This window comes from Trichosurus vulpecula (genome assembly GCF_011100635.1).
Source record: "Trichosurus vulpecula isolate mTriVul1 chromosome X unlocalized genomic scaffold, mTriVul1.pri SUPER_X_unloc_1, whole genome shotgun sequence".
Classification (NCBI taxonomy): Eukaryota; Metazoa; Chordata; class Mammalia; order Diprotodontia; family Phalangeridae; genus Trichosurus; species Trichosurus vulpecula.
Window position 1 is genome coordinate 3,332,238 of NW_023494377.1, and position 13,404 is coordinate 3,345,641.

Consider the following 13,404-nt stretch of genomic DNA (forward strand, 5'->3'; position numbering starts at 1 on the left):
AAATACATTCCTATTAAACATATTTTCACATTAGTCATGTTGTATAGAAGAATTAGAATGAATGGGAAGAACCATGAGAAAGAAAAAAACAAAAACAAAAAAGAGAGCAAACAGTCTGCTTTGATCTGCATTCAGACTCCATAGTTCTTTCTCTGGATGCAGATGGCATTTTCCATCATGAGTCTTTTGGAATTGTTTTAGGTCCTTGCATTGCTGAGAAGAGCTGAGTCTATCAAAGTCAGTCATCACACACTGTGGCTGTTACTGTGTACAATGTTCTACTCACTTCACTCAGCATCAGTTCATATAAGTCAGGATACACAATTTCTTCTAGAGGTGTTATCTCCATTGGATGCTGCCAGGCATGACTTCACTGGGAACATGGCTGTGGAGCAGCTTTCTGCTGCTAGCTTCTGGCTTCAGCTGAAATCCTTGATTATAGTGCTGCATCTTCCCCTTGAGCAAAGTGGACTTGGCCATGTTCTTTCAAAGATTCAATTAAAAGATTTTTTTTCTTAAAAAGTCTTCTAGAAAATCATCGGCCCTGCCCTCGGCCATAGTTCCAGAAGAAACTCTGCATAGAGGAAAACAGTCCTCAGGTTTTTTTTTTCTCTTCATGAAGTGGCCAGTCCATTCCTTTCCATATTTTCAATCAAAAGGCATTCCCTCACCAAGAAGAGATTCTTTGCCCTAGGTACTCAGCCCATAATGACATAGAGGAAGGCTCTCCCCATTAGCGTGGGCTATCAGTTTTGATCTTTTCTGTGGTCTAGGTGCTCAAGTCTCTGTTATAGTCTCACTCTACCTCATGGTGAACATTCCATAAAACTTCTGGTTTTCATCTCTGAAGGCTCCGCCTAGCCATGATTCAAGTAGTGGTCACTTTCTCAACAACTGTCCCAAAGCTATGGAGTTTGAAGTTCCCCATTTCTCAACTCCAAAGCCCCTTCTACTCTTCCATGTGGCTAAGTGGGGGAGGAAAGAAGCAAAGCTAATATTTGCTTAAGCCAAAGCTTCATACCACCCTCCCCCTTGCCTTTGCCAGGAGAAAGGTCATTATCTAGTCTACCAGCCACATTGCTGGCCTTTCATCTTCTGGAGACACAAAGGGAAATAAGTTAAGCAAGGAGGAAAACAGAATTGGGGTGGGGGGAAGACCAACATGGACACATAGGGAACTCATCAAATAATTTAGATGTTAAATGCTATGTACAAAAGATGAAAGCAATGGCAGTTAACAGAGGATTGCTCCTAAGAAAAATCCAAGAATGGATCATTAAAATATATAAATATTATTTCAGATGCATGTATAATATCATGAATCAATCTCATGACTGGTCCGATAGAGCTAGTTCCCTTGTTACTAACTGATCTCTCAGCTCTTATATCTGAGCTAGCAGGATCAACAGTTAGAACCAAACATGGAACAACTGATTAGTTTAAGATTGAAAAAGGAGTATGAGAAGGCTGTATGTTGTCACATTATTTATTTAACTTACATGCAGAGTATATTATGCAAAATGCCAGGTTAGATAAATCAAAAGCTGGTATTAAGGTTGCCAAGAGAAATATCAATAATGTCAGATATACAGACAATATCATTCTTATGGTGGAAAGAGAAGTAGAATTAAGAAGCCTCTTGATGAGGGTAAAATAAGAGAGTGTAAAAGCTGTCTTGAAGTTTAACAGAAAAAAACTAAAATATTGGTGACTGGTCCCATCACTTTCTGGCAAACAGAGAGAGAAAGAAATGGAAGCAGTATCTGATTTTATATTCTTGGATTCAAAGATCACTGCAGGCAGTGATTGCAGCCATGAAATTAAAAGACGCCTGCTCCCTGGAAGGAAAGCAATGGCAAATCTGGACAGCATCCCAAAAAGCAGAGACACCACTTTGCTGACAAAGGTCCATATAGTCAAAGGTATGGTTTTTCCAATCGCAGTGTATGGCTGTGAGAGTAGGATTGTAAGGAAAGCTGAGCACCACAGAATCAACGATTTTTGAATTGTGGTGCTGGAGAAGACTTTTGAGAGTCCCTTGGACAGCAAAGAGACCAAATCGGTCAATACTTAAAGAAATTAATTCAGACTGTTCACTAGAAGTTCAAATACTGAAGCTTAGGCTTAAATACTTTGGCCACATAATGAGAAGCCAGAATTCATTGGAAAAGACCTTGATGCTGGAAAAGACTGAAGGCAAAAGGAAAAGGGGCTGGCAGAGGATGAGATGGAGAGATAGTGTTATGGGAACAATGAACATGAACTTGGACAGACTTCGGGAGATAGTGGAGCACAGAATGGCCTGGCATGCTATGGTCTACAGAATCATGAATAGTGGGACACAACTGAATGACTGAACAACAACAGGTTCATTATAGACTTGGTTATCCATATCTGGACTAGCAGCAGAGGCAGATTGGCTATCAGTGTTTGTGCTCCATGGATTGAAATCATATCCTAGGAGTCTCTGCAGCATTTCTAAACAAGAAAAGAGTTGCATCTAGGTTCATTTCTCCTGCCCTGTAATAGTATAGTCTCCTTCACTGGAAACATAATTTCTAGTGCCTGTAGCTGGGTCAAAAAGTCTTTGTATAAGTAGGCAGAGCCAAGATGGTGGAGAGAAGTCAGGAAGTTGCCTGACCTCTCCCCAGTTTCTCTCAGAAATAATATTAAATCAAGCCTCTAAAGGGATTCTGGAGTTACAGGTCCAACAAAAAAGATGAAGGAAAATTATTTTCCAGCTTAAAATAACTTAGAAGGACTTCAGGAAAGGTCTGTCTCATGTGGGCAAAAGGTGAGCGCAGCCCAGTGCAGATGGTGTCTGGGAAAGCCAGTGGGAGGCTCTTAGCCACAGCACAGATCAGCAATTGAGGCCTCTCAATCCTGGCTGAGCAGGCTAGTAGCAGAGCAGACTAGCTATGAGGCCTCCAGCCCCAGTGCAGAAGGCAAATTACCAGCCCTGGACTCCCAGCACAACAGGTGTGATTATACCAGGCTACTTCAGAGCAGTGGGTAAGCTGCGAGCACCTGAGGCCCCAGTGTGGAAAGCCAGTGAGCAGGCCCCTGGCCTCCAGCACAAGAAGCTTGGGACAGTGTCCCCTGTGCCCCAGGATCAGAGCTCAACTTTTTAAAATGAGCAAAAAGCCAAAAAGAGTCCTGACCATAGAAAGCTACTGTGGTAACAGGGAAGATCCAAAGACAAACTCAGAAAAAGACCGTAATGTCAGTATGCCTACATGTGAAGTCTCAAAGGGGAATATTAATTGGTCTCAATCTCAAAAAATCCTCTTGTAAGAGCTCAAAAAAGATTTTAAAAATCAAGTAAGAGAGGTAGAAGAAAAGTTGGCAAAAGAAATGGGAGTTATGCAGGAGAATTATGAAAAAAGAGTCAACAGCTTGGTAAAGGAGGCACAAAAATGCTCAAGAAAAATAGAATTGGCCAAATGGAAAAGGAGGTACAAAGGCTAACTGAAGAAACTAATTCCTTAAAAATTAGAACTGGGCAAGTGGAAGCTAATGACTCTGTGAGACATCGAGAATAAGTCAAATGAAATCAAAAGAATGAAAAAATAGAAGAAAATGTAAAATTCCTCATTGGAAAAACAACTGACCTGGGAAAGAGATCCAGGAGAGATCATTTAAGAATTACCGGACTGCCTGAAAGGTACAATCAAAAAAAGAGCCTGGATAGCATCTTTCAAGAACTTATCAAGGAAAATTGCCATGATATCCTAGAACCAGAGGGTGAAATAGTCATTGAAAGAATCCACTGATCACCTTCTGAAAGAGATCTCAAAATGAAAACTCCAAGGAATATTGGAGCTAAATTCCAGAATTATCATACTGCAAGTAGCCAGAAAGAATTCAAATATCAAGGAGCCACAGTCAGGATTACACAGAACTTAGCAGCTTCTACATTAAAGGATCAGATGGCTTGGGATATGATATTCTGGAAGGCAAAAAAACTTGGATTACAACCAAGAATCAATCACCCAGCGAGATTGAGCATAATCTTTCAGGTTAAAGGATGGACATTCAATAAAAGAGGGGACTTTGAAACTTTCCTGATGAAAAGACCAGAGCTTAACAGAAAATTTGATCTTCAAATAAAAGACTGAAGAGAAGTATAAAAAGGTAAACAGGAAAGAAAAACCATGCTACTCAATAAGATTATACTGTTTACGTCCCTACATGGGAAGATGATACCTGTAACTCTTGAGAACTGCATCTCCATTAGGGCAGTTAGAAGAAGTATGCTTAGACAGAGGGTGTGGGGGTTGTGATGATATAAAAAAATTAAGGGTGAAAAAGGATTATACTGGGAGAAGAGGAAAGAGGGAGGAAGAATAGGGTAAATTACACCACATGAAGAGATAAAAAAGACTTATTACAGTAGAGGGAAAGAAGGGAGGGAATGAGTGTTGTTTGAACCTTACTCTCACCAGATTTGGATCAAAGAGGGAATAACATACATACTCAGTTTGTTATAGAAATTTATCTTACTCTCTAAGTAAGTGGGAGGGGGAAGAAGACAGAAAAGGGAAGGAGGGGATGACAGAAGGAAGGGCAGATTGAGGAAGTGGTGGTCAGAAACAAAACATTGGTAGAATCCTACCTTCTCAACATTTCTTCTATACGCCCCCTTCCCTCCTCTGACACTGCCACCACCCTGGTGCAGGCCCCCATCACCTCACACCTGGGCTATATTGCAGGAGTCTGCTGATGGGTCTGCATTCCTCAAGTCACTCCCCACTCCAATCCATCCTCCACTCAGCTATGAAATTAATTTTCCTAAAGCATAGATCTGGCCATGTGGCTCCACCACTTCTACTCCATTCAATAAACTCCAGTGGTTCCCTATCACCTCCAGGATCAAACACAAAATGCTCTGTCATTCAAAGTCCCTCATCATCTAACCCCCTCCTACCTTTCCAGTATTCTTACGTCTTACTCCCCTACACATACTCTTCTATCCAGTGACAGTGGCCTCCTGGCTGTTCCACAAGATACCATATCTCTCAGCTCAAGGTATTTTCACTTCCTATTCCCCATGTCTGGAATGCTCTCACTCCTCATCTCTGACTCCTGGCTTCCCTGGCTTCCTTCAAGTTCCAACTAGGGAGCCTTTCCCAACCCCCTCTTAATTCTAGTGCCTTCCCCATGAGATTATCTCTAATTGATCCTTGTTTGTGCAGATATGTTCGCATGTTGTCTCCCCTATTAGACTGTGACATCCTTGAGAGCAAGGACTGTCATTTACCTTTCTTTGTATCCCCAGTGCTTAAAGGCACAGTGCCTGGAACACAGCAGGTACTTAATAAATGCCTATTGACTGACTAAGTGCTCACACTTAGTGCCTCGATCTATCTTTCTACTCTTCTGGTACTGGAGAGTTCTTAAAGTCAAATACCACAGGATCCAGCTCAGAGGTTGAACAGTCAAGGCCAATCAGTCAATAAACATTTACTAAGCTCCTACTATGTGCCAGGCACTGTGATAAGCTCCAGACTCCATGTGGCCCTCTAGGTCCTCAAGTGCAGCCCTTTGAACTCAAAGGGCTGCACTTGAGGATCTAGATGTCCATGTGTAGCCTCGAGGCCACAAGTTCCCCACCCCTGGTATAGAGCTTAATTAGCATAGGCTTCTTTTGATCCCCCCTCCTTAAACATCTTAGCTAAAGTTTGGATACATTTGAGTGAGCCAGGTGACATCTGGCTGTGTACCTGTGTTCACCACCATTGAGGCTGTCTCCCTCTGCCATGCCGTCAATGCCATCACTTTGTCTGGCCTTCCAGTGTCTTAGGTCCACTGGTGCCTATCCAACCCAAGCCTCCCAGCATTGTTTTCCTGGGGTAAAGGTAAGAGTATTCTGGAGCTAGGTCCTATGGGCCAGAGAGAAGACTTAAATTTTCAGTGTGAGATTTTACATCTCAGAAATGAGGGCTTGCTTGATTAATTCATTTTATTGATTGTCTAAACTTAATAGAGATGGGGAAAAAGTTAATGAAGATTATACTTAAAAGTACGTCACATAAACATTTTATTCCAGAGAGTCTATTGTCAAACATTTCCCAGAATACCCCTGAATACAGGCCTTCCTGTCCAAAGAAAATGACATCTTGGGACCTATGGGGATCTGTCTACCGCAGGGGCTTTGGCCTCTGTCTTCCTCACAGATGAAGAAATATTTCTGTATTTAACTGTGAAATTCAGTCTCTCTGTAGGAATTTGATTAGAAGATGCCTGCCCTTTTCCTCTATTCTTTCTCAGAGGGCAGACCAGTGTGAAATGCTCAGGGGGAACTCTTCATTGTGAATTGTCATTACAACACTATGACCATTATGACAATGGTCATAATTCTCAGGTGGGACTAGAAACCCTTCCTGAATTGTCTCACCTTCCTTGCCATTGGTGATCTTTACAATATGCTTTTGCTTTCACTTTTCTGCTCAATACCCTTAAAATGTTCTAATTGTTAAGGTCGGGGTCTACTCCAAACATCAGGAGATCTCTGTACTCTTCAACTGCAAACGGAAGACAATACTATTGCCTCAGTTCCCATCTTTTTTAGAGGCATCTGGGGGTGCCATCGTGCACAGAGTGCTAGACCTGGAGTCAGGAAGCCCTGAGTTCAAAACTGGATTCAGATACTTCCTAGCTGTGTGACCCTGGGCAAGCCATTTAACCTCCGTCTGCCTCAGTTTACTCAACTGTAAAATGCAAAAAAATCTCCCAGGGTTGTTGTGTAGATCAGATGAGATATTTGTAAAGCACTTAACAGTGCTTGGCACATAGTAGGCACTTAATAAATTCTCTTCCCTTCCATGTTTACGCACATTAATATACAGATATTAATAGAAATAACCGATTTGCAATATTATAGCAACAATGCTCTGTTAACATACTGAGTTTAAATAACAGCAATAGACATAAATGCACATCATGAAAACAGTACCTATGACCTTATCGTGTATCAATATATAGCAATTACATGTGCATATAGCAGCATTCTAAACTTGCTTAGAGAGACATAACACGTCAAAAAATTCAGCAATCACATAACAATATTTACATGTTAGCATCCAGTAGGAATGAAGCCAAGCTAGTTTGGATAAGCACTTTCCACCTCCAAAAATTAAAAACATTAAAAGTATAAAATAAATAATTCTAGGCTATAACCAGGAAGTAAATGAAATTGTCTGTGCCTTAAAAAAACTCTTCACTATGAAAAAGGGGGAAAAGTCCATAACCAAATAGGGTTTCCAGAATGAAAAGGGAAAGTCCCCTACATGTCTTCCACTTTTGAAGTCTCTCTCTTCCCTGGATTCTGTCTCAAAACCCATATGTCTCTCTCTTAGGAAGCTCTCCAACCCTAACACAGGTACTGAGAGTCACAATGCACTCAGCATTCTCTCAACCAATCTGGAGTCATATCCCATACACAGCAGTATGAAAAAAAAACATGCCAAGCTTGAGTGAAAACCTGGTTACATGAGAAAAAATTTCCTAAGAACAAGAACCATCCTAAAGTGGAATGCATTGAATCAAGAGGTAGTGGGTTCTCTCTCACTAAAGGTCTTCAAGCAAAGAAGTGGTGGCCACTTTGGTTCTAGTAGGGACTGAGGCCCCTTCCAACTCTGAAATTCTGTGATTTTGTAAAGAGGAGCATGTAATATCCAAAGAAAAATTAGACCATTCTTTTCTGCCCATTCAATACCTTGACTTAGCTCATTGTCCATTCAGACCATCTGTCCAAGATATGGATCATTTCTATAATTCAATTGTATGTTATAGTCTAGACAAAAGACATTCTTCATCCTAACTAGTTTTTCCTGTGTTGATGGTTAGGCAGAATCTTTTGAATTATTATGTTTTCATTTAGAAGGCTGTGCAATGTTTTGGGGACTGGTGCAATTAGCACAATGTCATCTGCAAATTGGAGCATCTGGAGGGTGTCACCATTTGTAAGGAATCTAACTTTGATTTGAATTCTGGAAATCTTGGTTCTGATTTGTGTTGGACATCTCCCATGATGGTGGCAAAATTTTTTCTTTGCATACATCTCCCTGTTTTACTCCTTTCTTGATATGGACAGTCACAGGGTCATCAAAGTTATCAGTCATAAATTAATAAGTAGTCAAGAAGCATTTATTAAGTACTTACTATGTGCCAGGCACCATGCTAAGTTTGAGGGCTACAAAGAAAGATTTTTAAAAAACACTCCCTGCCCTTGAGGAGTGTACATTCTAATAGGGGAGATAACATGTAAAGAACCAAATATATACAGAGTAAATGGAGGGTAGTTTGAAGGAGGAGGTGTTAGCAGCTGGTGGGACCAGGAGAGGCTTGCTATAGAAGGAGCTGAATCTTGAAGAAAGACAGAGAGGCCAAGAAGTGAGGGGCCAGAGCATTTCAGGCATAGGAAACAGCCAACCCAAAGGGATAGAGATGGGAGAGGGAATGTCGTTCAAAAAATGGCCAGTAGACCAAAATATTTGGATTATAATAATGAATGAGTGAATTCTCAGAAATAGCACCACCTGCCTGATGTTTCCCATTCCCCAAACAATGACCATCCTTAACAGAACACTACTGTCTAGGAGTCATCCTATACAGCTTGGGCTCGAGGTGAGCCAGACAGTGAATGGGGAGAACCAAGTAACAGCCCTTGGGAGTGTGGTACCAGAATGAGCTATTTCAGTTAGTTTCAAGACTGACAGGAAACTTCCAATGAATTGAGTATAATTAGTGTACCTGTCACCAGGGCACAAAAAAAGATAATTTGATAAAAATGGTTTTTCCCTTTCCTCACTAGGGCCACAGAATGTACTACAAAGAACACAAAGAATCAAAAGACTTGGATCTGAATCGAGGCTCTGGCACTAATTACTTATTGTGGCCTTGGGTAAGTTACTTAAACTCTCTTAGCTTAGGTTTCTTCATCTGTAAAATGTGAAGGAGGGACTAGATGACCATTTACTTCAAGTTTTTTTTTTTAAAAATTTATTTAGTATATTATTTTCCCCAGTTACATGTAAAAACATTCATTTTAAAACCTTTGAGTTCCAAATTCTCTTCCTTCATCCCTCCCCTCATGGATTATACTCAGTTTTGCTGGGTAGGTGATTCTTGGTTGTAATCCTAGCTCCTTTGCCCCCTAGAATATCACATTCCAAGCCCTCGGATCCTGTAATATAGAAGCTGCTAACTTTTGTGTTATCCTGACTGTGGCTCCACCATACTTGAATTGTTTCTTTCCGGCTGCTTGTAACATTTTTTCCTTGACCTGGGAACTCTGGAATTTGGCTGTAATAATCCTGGCAGTTTTCATTTTGGGATCTCATCTAGGAGGTGATATGTGGATTCTTTCAATTTCTATTTTAACCTCTGGTTCTAAAACCGGGGCAATTTCTCTTGACAACTTCTTTTTTTAATATTTGGTTTTTTTATTTTATTTTTTTGAAGGGGAGAAGGCAAGGCAATTGGGGTTAAGTGACTTGCTTAAGATCACACAGCTAGTAAGTGTGTCAAGGGTCTGAGGCTGGATTTGAAATCAGGTCCTCCTGATTCCAGGGCTGGTGCTCTACTCACTGCGCCACCTAGCTGCCCCAGATAGTTTCTCGAAAGATGAAGTCTAGGCTCTCTTTTTGATCATGACTTTCAAGGAGTCTAATAATTTTAAATTGTCTCTTCTGGATCTATTTTCCAGGTCAGCTGTTTTTCCAATGAGATATTTCACGTTGTCGTCTATTTTTTTCATTCTTTTGGTTTTGTTTTATTGTTTCTCATAAGGTCATCAGCTTCCATTTGCTCGATTCTAATTTTCAAGGCATTATTTTCTTCAGTGCTTTTGGACCTCCTTTTCCATTTGGCTAATTCTGCTTTTTAAGGCATTCTTCTCCTCATTGGCTTTTTGGACCATTTGGCCTAGTCTGGTTTTTAAGGTGTTATTTTCTTCAGAATTTTTTGTATCTCCTTCACCAAGCTATTGACTTGTTTTTCTTTATTTTCTTTTTATTTTCTTATTCTCTTCTCTTCCCAATTTTTCCTCTACTTCTCTTACTTGATTTTCCAAATCCTTTTTGAGCTCTTCCATGGTCTGAGACCAATTCATATTTTTCTTGGAGGCTTTGGACGTCGGAGCTTTGACTTTGTTGTCTTCTTCTAAGTGTGTGTTTTGATCATCCTTGTCACCCTAGTAACTTTCTATAGTCCGAGTTTTTTCCCATTGTTTGCTCATTTTCCCAGACTATTATTTGACTTTTTAACTCTTTGTTAAAGTAGGGCTCTGCTTCCAGGGTGGAGATTGCTCTGTCCCAAGCCTCAGAGGGTTTTGTGCACCTGTTTTCAGAGATACTTCTAGGGACCAGTAAGTTTTTAGTTCTTCCAAAGTGGTATGATCTAAGAAGAGGTGTCTACTCCTCTCCTGGACTGTGCTCTGATCTGTGGGTGACCACAAGCACTCTTTTCTGCCCTGAAACTGTAAGGAGGGTGCCCCCCTTCACTGTGGCTGCAAGCTCTGGTGTGGTAGTGATCCTCCTCGCCCTGGGAGAGCCACCCAGGAATGTGACCCAGATCCAAGTATGGGCAAAGCAACAGAGTTCTACCTCAGTGCTAGCAAAAAGACCCCTGTAATCTCCTTCTGACCAGTTTTTCCACCCCCTTACCATCTGTGGCCTTCGAGCTCTAGAAGCAACTGCTGCTGCTGCTGATTCAGCTGCCCCAAGTCCTGTTCTTGGTTTGCTGGGGCCCAGTCTGTGCTGGTCTGGCCTGTGCTAGACTGTTCTCCTCTCTCACCCTGGTGCAACAGACCTTTCCAGTCAACCTTCCAAGTTGTCTTGGGCTGGAAATTTGTTTCACTCTGTCTTTTAGTGGGTTCTGCTGCTCTAGAATTTGGTTAGAGTCATTTTAAAGGTATTTGGAGGAGTTTGGGAGAGAGCTCAGGCGAGTCTCTGCCTTTAGTCTGCCATCTTGGCTCCATCCCCCTTCTTCAAGTTCTAAACCCTACATCTGAGGTGCATTTTAATTTTAAGCCTTTCTTCTCTTCTCTGGGCTCCAAAGTGGGAGTGGAGGGAGCAGGTTGGGAGGAATTATAGAGGTTCTGTGATCTTATCGGTATAGGGAGCTTCCAGGGAGGAACTTCGCTACTACAGGGGAGCATGTTCTCAGCAACTCACAGTCTTAGAGAGTTTCCTAGAACACTGAGGAGTCAAGTGACTTGCCCAGGGTCATTCAATCTGGATATGTCAGAAAAAGAATTCGAACTCAAGTCTTCTTGACTTGGAGGCTAGCTCTCTGTTCACTAGTAGACCATGCTATCTCTGAGTCATCTTACCTTCTATTGATTATAGAGCTATCAGTCTTTCTGCTGATGGAGGAATCAGGCAGGCTTGGCCCTCCAACTCTTATTCTGGCTAATTATCTATTATTCAAATAGACCAGAGCTGCATGGATGTTTAACTCTTAACAAGCTGAGGGATTCTCAGCAAGTAGGTACTTCCTGTATACAGTTTAGGATGGTTAGCTGATTTGAACATCTGCCAGAGACAGAGAGAGACCAGAGACACACAGAGAGAGAGAGACAGAGACAGAGACAGAGACAGAGGGAAGGAGAGAGGGAGAGAACCAGAGAGAAATAGACAGAGACAGAGAGGGACAGCCTACATTTATGTAGCATTTTAAAGGTTTACAAAGGGCTGTTCTTTTTTTTGGAGGGGGGAAGGCAAGGCAATGGGGGTTAAGTGACTTGCCCAAGGTCACACAGCTAGTAAGTGTCAAGTGTCTGAGGCCCAATTTGAACTCAGGTCCTCCTGACTCTAGGGCCAGTGCTCTATTCACTGCACCACCTAGCTGCCCCCACAAAGGGCTTTTCATAATCCTCACCATAGCCCTGTGAGGCAAGCACTGTTATCCTATTTTATAGATGACAAAACTGAAGCTGAGAGAGCATATGTAAACAATCCATAGTCACTTTCATTCACCGGTGGCCACACAATGTTGGAAATAGGATTGGAATCCAGGTCTCTCCCGTGTCCAACTTCAAGGTCTTTTCCAGTATACCATGGTGCCACCTCGCACAAGCACTCGATAAGGAGGTACGTTCTAATAATGGGTACTGTCCAGAAAGTGGAACGAGCTGCCTCTGAGGTAGTGAGTCCCCAGGCAAAAGAGGTATGTAAGCAGTCTACATAAATTTATCTCTAAAGCTTTTCACCCTAGCATAGGGGTTCACGACCCTTAGTCTTAGCCCATAAACTTGGGGTTTTTAATATGTTTTAAAACAAAATTTCAACTAATTGACTTTCTTTGTAGCCCTATGTATTTTATGTATTTAAAAACATGATTCCAAAGAGTCCAGAGGCTTCCACAGATTACTCAAAAGATACATGACATGCAAAAAGAAGGCCTGCCCTGGCAGAATGTAGGAAACGTGAGGATAGGGAAGGGAACTGAGTCTGTACTTTCATTAGTCTAGGGAACTCTCAGGCGAGGAAAATCCCTCTATCAACAGAGGCTGAAGCCTCCTCTGAAAGATGAGGTCATAGACAAACAACTCGGAAAGAGTTTGGAACTCTGATCAGCAACAGCCATTACAGAGGGTTTGTCATGAAAGGTGCTACTCACATCCAGAAAGAGAGCTCATGAATTCAGAGGGTAGATTGAGGCAGAGAGAGAGACAGAGACAGAGAAAAACAGATACAGAGACAGAGAGAGGTAGGGAAGGAGAAAGAGAGATGGAGAAAGAGAGACACAGACAGAGAGAGAGAGAGAGAGAGAGACAGAGAGAGACAGAGAGAGAGAAGGAGGGAGGGAGAGAGAAGGAGACAGAGAGACACAGACAGAGACAGAGACACAGACAGAGGAGAGACACAGACAGACAGACAGAGGCAGAGAAAAAGAGACAGAGAGGGAGAGATGGAGACAGAGACAGAGAGAGGTAGAGAAGGAGGGAGGGAGAGAGAGAGACAGAGAGAGCTAGAGACAGAGAGAGAAACAGACAGAGACGGAGAGAGGGAAGGAGGGACAGAGAGAGACAGAGACAAACAGAGACAGAGAGACACAGGCAGAGAGAGAGAAACAGAGACAGAGAGAGGGGGAGGGAAGGCAAAAGGGAGAGAGACAGAGACAGAGAGAGAGCCAGAGACAGGGAGAGAAACAGAGACAGAGAGAGATAGATACAGAGAAAGAAATAGAGACAGAGAGAGAGGGAGGGAAAGAAGGAAGGAGAGAACCAGAGGAGAGCCAGAGACAGACAGACAGACAGACAGACAGAGATAGAGAGAGAAACAGAGACAGAGAGAGAGGGAGGAAAGGAGAAAGGGAGAAAGACGGAGATAGAGAGAGCCAGAGTGAGCCAAAGACAAAGAGACAGAGAGAGAGAGAGATATAGAGATAGACAGACAC